Source organism: Hypanus sabinus, unplaced genomic scaffold, assembly GCF_030144855.1.
Source record: "Hypanus sabinus isolate sHypSab1 unplaced genomic scaffold, sHypSab1.hap1 scaffold_557, whole genome shotgun sequence".
NCBI lineage: Eukaryota > Metazoa > Chordata > Chondrichthyes > Myliobatiformes > Dasyatidae > Hypanus > Hypanus sabinus.
The window spans coordinates 290349-296788 of record NW_026781418.1 but is presented as its reverse complement, the minus strand read 5'-3'; the positions used below and the strand labels follow the sequence as shown (position 1 = coordinate 296788).

Below are 6440 nucleotides of genomic sequence, written 5' to 3'. Positions count from 1 at the left end.
GAGAGTGACAACAACTGCCTGTCCTGTGTCCACTCGGTTTGTTACTCCCTCTGAGACTCTGACAGGCTTGTCCGGCGAGATCCGTACTCACAGACACTCACAGTGACATCCACTGTCCACCTGTGTCCACTCAGTTTGTTACTCCCTCTGAGAACTCTAACAGGCTTGTCCGGCAAGATTCGCACTCACAGACACTCACAGTGACATCCACTGTCCCCCTGTGTCCACTCGGTTTGTTACTCCCTCTGAGAACTCTAACAGGCTTGTCCGGCAAGATTCGCACTCACAGACACTCACAGTGACATCCACTGTCTCTCCTGTGTCCACTCGGTTTGTTACTCCCTCTGAGAACTCTAACAGGCTTGTCCGGGAAGATCCGCACTCACAGACACTCACAGTGACATCCACTGTCCCCCTGGGTCCACTCGGTTTGTTACTTCCTCTGAGAACTCCAACAGGCTTTTCCGGCAGGATTCGCACCCACAGACACTCACAGTGACATCCACTGTCTCCCCTGTGTCCACTCGGTTTGTTACTCCCTCTGAGAACTCTAACAGGCTTGTCCGGGAAGATGCACACTCTCAGACACTCACAGTTACATCCACTGTCTCTCCTGTGTCCACTCGATTCGTTACTCCCTCTGAGAACTCTAACAGGCTTGTCCGGGAAGATGCACACTCTCAGACACTCACAGTTACATCCACTGTCTCTCCTGTGTCCACTCGGTTTGTTACTCCCTCTGAGAACTCTAACAGGCTTGTCCGGGAAGATTCGCACTCACAGACACTCACAGTGACATCCACTGTCTCTCCTGTGTCCACTCGGTTTGTTACTCCCTCTGAGAACTCTAACAGGCTTGTCCGGGAAGATCCGCACTCACAGACGCCATGCTGACGTTCACTTATTTTCTGATTCCTCTTAAAGGACCACAACCTTCTCCTGAGGAACAGAGACTGATTCTTCCGCAGCCAGTTGAGGCTGTTTTTTTTTTTAAAAAAACTACTTCATCATCCGACTTCACACTCACTATTGCTCACTATTGCTAACTTACATTAAATTCCGTTGACTTTAATGTAGTCCTTATTATCTCTCGTCAGCCGCGGATGCCATATGAGAACTTCTCTATCTCTGGGGTATATCTATCTTGCGCCTTGTGAACTGTTCCTCGAAACTCTACCCAACTCTGCTATGCCGTGGTCGCCCCCAGTAACCTCCTCCAATCCCCCTGGGCAAGCTCCTCTCTCATGCTTCTGTCATTCCCTTCATTCCATTGTGCGAGAAAAATAAAAAGCGGAAAAGTAAAAAGTAAGAGTGGAGTGAAGTGAAGCGAAGAAAATTAAAGTGTAACGAGAGAAAGATAACATGATTTTAAAAGCACAATGAGTGTTAAGTCATTTTGTCTGAATGCCCGTATTTTTCCAAATAAGGTCGGTGAACGTGTGGCACAAAGCAGTACAAAAGGGAATGATATAGTGGCCATTATAGAGACGTGGTTGCAGGGTGGAGAGGATTGGGAATTTAATATCCAAGGATATCAGGCAATATTGAAAGATAAGCAGGAATGTCAAGGAGGTGGATTGGCGTTCGTAATTAAGGACGAGATTAGACCGACACTGAGAGACAATATACGGTAAGACCCAAAGAGCAGAATGCCGAATCCATCTGGTTACACATAGCTCATTCATTCAAACACGGAGAAGGTGCCATGTTCCCGACTGAACATCCAGCTTTCCCCGGAGTGTGGTTCGCTGTCACTTTCCCTTGAAGGTTCAGACTGCTAATTATTGCCCGTCAGCGATCTTCCCCTCCACCGAGAACATGTTCAAGAAGAAATGCCTCGGGAAGACCACTTTCATCACCGAGGAAATGCCGGTGAAATTCCACGGACTCCCGCCGGGAATTACCCTGTGTTCATCGAAACCATCGGGGAAGGGTACAGGCGTCTTAAAACTCAACCATTTACGAGCAGTTGCTTCCCCTCCGCCATCAGATTGCGAACGCTCCCTGAACACTTAAACACTCCATCGGTATTCAACTGTATGCAGTATTTATTAATTTTCCAAACTTATGTTAATTTTACAACTTTTCACCGTGCTGAGCTCACGTTGAAGTTGTACAAGGCGTCACTGAGGCCGCGTTTGGAGGGCGGTGTTCAGTTCCGGTCGCCCTCATGGAGGAAAGATGTCACTGAGCTGGAAAGAGTGTCTGAGGGAGAATTCCGAGGATCTTGCCGGGACTCGAGCGTCTGAGATATGGAGGGAAGACAAGAAGGATGTGTCTATATTCGTTGGAGCGTGGGTATGAAGCCAGGAGGGGCACAGATAGGGTGAATGTGCACAGTCTTTTTTCCCCTTGGTTGAGAGTGTGTATAGAGAACGGAGAGAGGAGAGGCAGAGACTGGGGTTCGATCGGGAGAGGAGGGGTGGAAAGGGAGTGAGTTAGAGAGATGAAGGGTAAAAAGAGAAAAAACAGTAGAAAGGGGGAGATGTAGAAATGGTTTGAGAGTGGGGCAGATTGAATGGCGAGAAGTGAGGTGCAGTCAGTTGATTGAACTCGGCCCCACGGGCTGTTGACAGAAACCTTGGATCTCTTCAGGAATATCCGTGTCTAAATGTGCCGACTTCTCGCAGATGAATCTGTGTTTCCATTTGCAATTATAACTCCCGTACGAGCCGCAGTTACTGCAGCTGGTCGACCCATAGGATATCTTGTACAGAAGATCAGAGGCCACATTTCTATCAAAGAGGGTTAGACAATTTCAATAGAGAAAAAACAGTCCCAGTAGACAACCGGAGACGTTGCCAAACTAATAGCTCTGATCTGCGCTCTCCCCACAGCCCCCTGTCAGCCTCGGAACTAATCCCATGATACCGCGCTCTGCCCACAGTCCCCTGTCAGCCTCGGAACTAATCCCATGATACCGCGCTCTCCCCACAGCCCCCTGTCAGCCTCGGAACTAATCCCATGATACCGCGCTCTCCCCACAGCCCCCTGTCAGCCTCGGAACTAATCCCATGATACCGCGCTCTCCCCACAGCCCCCTGTCAGCCTCGGAACTAATCCCATGATACCGCACTCTCCCCACAGCCCCCTGTCAGCCTCGGAACTAATCCCATGATACCGCGCTCTCCCCACAGCTCCAGGTCCATGGCCGAACGAATCTCATTATACCGCGCTCCGCTAAAATCCCGAATAATCTCCCAAATTAATCCCACTTCCTCACCCTCTCGGGACAACACTCTGTCAGTCAACAAACTAATCCCGCGGTTCCACTCTCAAAACAACACCGAGCCTTTGTCCAAACTGATCTCACTGACTCCCTCTCTGCCCATAGATCTGTGTCAGAACTCAAACTAATCCCACTGCCCGACACTATCCACACGACCTCGTTTCATTCTCCAAACTAACCCACTGTCCCAATCCAACACCACAGACCGGCAACATTCCAAACCTCACCTGTTTGCGCATTTTCCGATCCAGTATGATACAGATTGATAGACAGCATTAGAAACAAAATTCTGTGAAATGAAATCATTTCAGATAATGTTTAGAAACAGACTCTCTCATTGCATATCCATGTGAAGGGACGGAACAGAGATGGAAACACCCATTGACTGAGCTCGGGAGTGTGGAGGGAGATTCACTCTGTGTTTGACCCCGGGAGTGTGTGATGGGATGGTGTGGAGGAAGATTAACTCTGTGTCAGACCACGGGAGTGTGTGATGGGATGGAGTGGAGGGGATACACTCTGTGTCTGACCCCGGGAGTGTGTGATCGGACGGTGTGGAGTGAGATTCACTCTGTGTCTGACCCCGGGAGTGTGTGATGGGACGGTGTGGAGTCAGCGTTACTCCATGTCTGAACCCGGGAGTGTGTGATGGGACGGTGTGGAGGGAGATTCACTCTGTGTCTGATCCCGGGAGTGTGTGATGGGCGGTGTAAAGGGAGATTCACTCTGTGTCTGACCCCGGGAGTCTGTGATGGAACAGTGTGGAGGGAGATTCACTCTCTGTCTGACCCAGGGAGTGTGTGATGGGACGGTGTGGAGGGAGATTCACTCTCTGTCTGACCCCGGGAGTGTGTGATGGGACGGTGTGGAGGGAGATTCACTCTGTGTCTGAACCCGGGAGTGTGTGATGGGACGGTCTTGAGGGACATTCACTCTGTGTCTGACCCCGGAAGTGTGTGATGGGACGGTCCGGAGGGAGATTCACTCTGTGTCCGACCCCGGGAGTGTGTGATGGGACGGTGTGGAGCGAGATTCACTCTGTGTCTGACCCCGGGAGTGTGTGATGGGGCGGGGTGGAGGGAGATTCACTCTGTGTCTGACCCCGGGATTGTGTGATGAGACGGTGTGGAGGGAGATTCACTCTGTGTCTGACCCCAGGAGTGTGCGACGGGACATTGTGGAAGGTTCTTCCCAGGAGTGTGGTGGGGGGGGCGGGGGTGTCGGTGGCCGGAGTAGGATTATGTGGGGGGAGAATCACTGTTTGTCTCATCCCGGGATCTCCTGATTACTGATATCTCTTCTCAGGGCAAGACATACCTTTTCCTTGTTTGAATTTATTTCGAGGAGCCCTGAATCAAATTCTGAACAATGTTGCCTCGCTCCATCATAAGTATTTGCGATCTTGGATATGAAATAACACCGGTCTTCATTTTTGATCCAGATTTGCGGACACGTTTGTTCTGCAACTAAGAAAAAAGGAACCATATATCTCCCTCCATAATTCCCGTCGCTTCAACTGGGATCAGTAAAAAGTTAGCCTCCCTCCACACTGTCCCATCACACACTCCCGTGTTCAGTCTCAGGGTGAAGCACCCACGACACCGTCCCATCACACACTCCCGGCGTCAAACACAGAGTGGATCTCCCTCCACACCGTCCCATCACACACTCCCGTGTTCAGTCACAGAGTGAAGCTCCCACGACACCGTCCCATCACACACTCCCGGGGTCAAACACAGAGTGGATCTCCCTCCACACCGTCCCATCTCTCCCTCTCTCCGCAACGTCCCATCTCTCACTCCCTCCGCACCGTCCCATCACACACCAACGGGGTCTGACACAGAGTGAATCTCCCTCTACACCGTCCCATCAAAAACTGCCGAGCTCAGACACAGTGTGACGCTCCCTCCACACCGTCCCATCACACAACCCCGTGGTCAGACACACAGTGAATCTCCCTCCACACCGTCCATCACACACTCACGGGACCAGGCATAAAGTGAACCTCCCTCCACACCGTCCTATCAGACATACCCTGGGTCAGACACAGAGTGAATCTCCCTCCACACCGTCTGATCACAAATTCCCTGGGTCAGACACAGAGAGAATCTCCCTCTACACGGACAAATCACACATTCCCGGGGTCAGACACAGAGTCAAGCTCCCTCCACACCGTCCCATCACACACTCCCGAGGTCAGACACAGAATGAATCTCCCTCCACACCGTCCCATCACACACTCCCGAGGTCAGACACAGAGTGAATCTCCCTCCACACCGTCCCATCACACACTCCCGGGGTCAGACACAGAGTGAATCTCCCTCCACACCGTCCTATCAGACATACCCTGGGTCAGACACAGAGTGAATCTCCCGCCACACCGTTTCATCACACACTCCCGGGGTCGATGTGAATCTCCCTCCACATCATTCAATCATTCTTGATTGGATCAGACGCGGAGCGAAGCTCACTCCGCCCAGTCACGTCACTCATTCTAGCAGTCAAACATAGAGCAAAACCTGCTTCTTCCGAGCTATCACAGAATGTCTATCGCAGAGAGAATGACCTGATGCATCATCTCTTCACAAAGTCAGGGTCAGACTCAAAGTGATGTAATACAGTACCGACCAGCCGAAACTCACAATCCCGGCATCAGACACTAGGCGTCGCTGTTTGCACAAAGTCCCCTCACACTTTCCAGGGTCAGATACAGAACGATGCTCCCATGGATTCTCCACCTTCCAGTAATTCCCTCCCCTTCCGTACTAGCATCCCAGTTTCACTCTTCCTCCTCCTCCAGTACCCTGTCACCTCCACCATGCTTCCACCTCCTACAACTACCCATGGAGCTTTCCTCTTACCTTCGTTAGAACCACAGACCACAACAGCACAATGCAGGCCCTTCAGCCCTCCATGCTGTGCCGTCCCATATAATTCTTAAAAACATGTACTAAACCCACACTACCCAGTAACACTCCATTATTCTTTCAAATATGTGCCTGTCCAAAAGACTTTTAAATGCCCATAATGTTTTAGCCTCCACCACCATCGCTGGCAAGTCATTCCAGCCGCTCACAAACCCTCTGACTAAAAAGTCATAACCCTGTGGTTTCCAAAAAACTTCCCTCCCTTACTGTTTACATATGCCCTCTGTTGTTTGCTATTGGTGCCCTGCAAAACAGGTACTGTCTATCCTCCCTATCTATGCCTC

General features: G+C 50.9%; 1 long non-coding RNA gene across 1 annotated transcript; it reads right to left on the bottom strand.

Annotated features, from left to right (window-relative positions):
• Positions 1-2265: 2265 nt before the first annotated feature.
• On the bottom strand, positions 2266-4691 carry LOC132389401 (uncharacterized). Its single transcript, XR_009510518.1, has 3 exons — positions 4547-4691; positions 3457-3518; positions 2266-2735 (listed from the first exon to the last, which is right to left on the bottom strand). It is a non-coding gene; the product is annotated as an uncharacterized LOC132389401 (long non-coding RNA).
• Positions 4692-6440: the final 1749 nt, after the last annotated feature.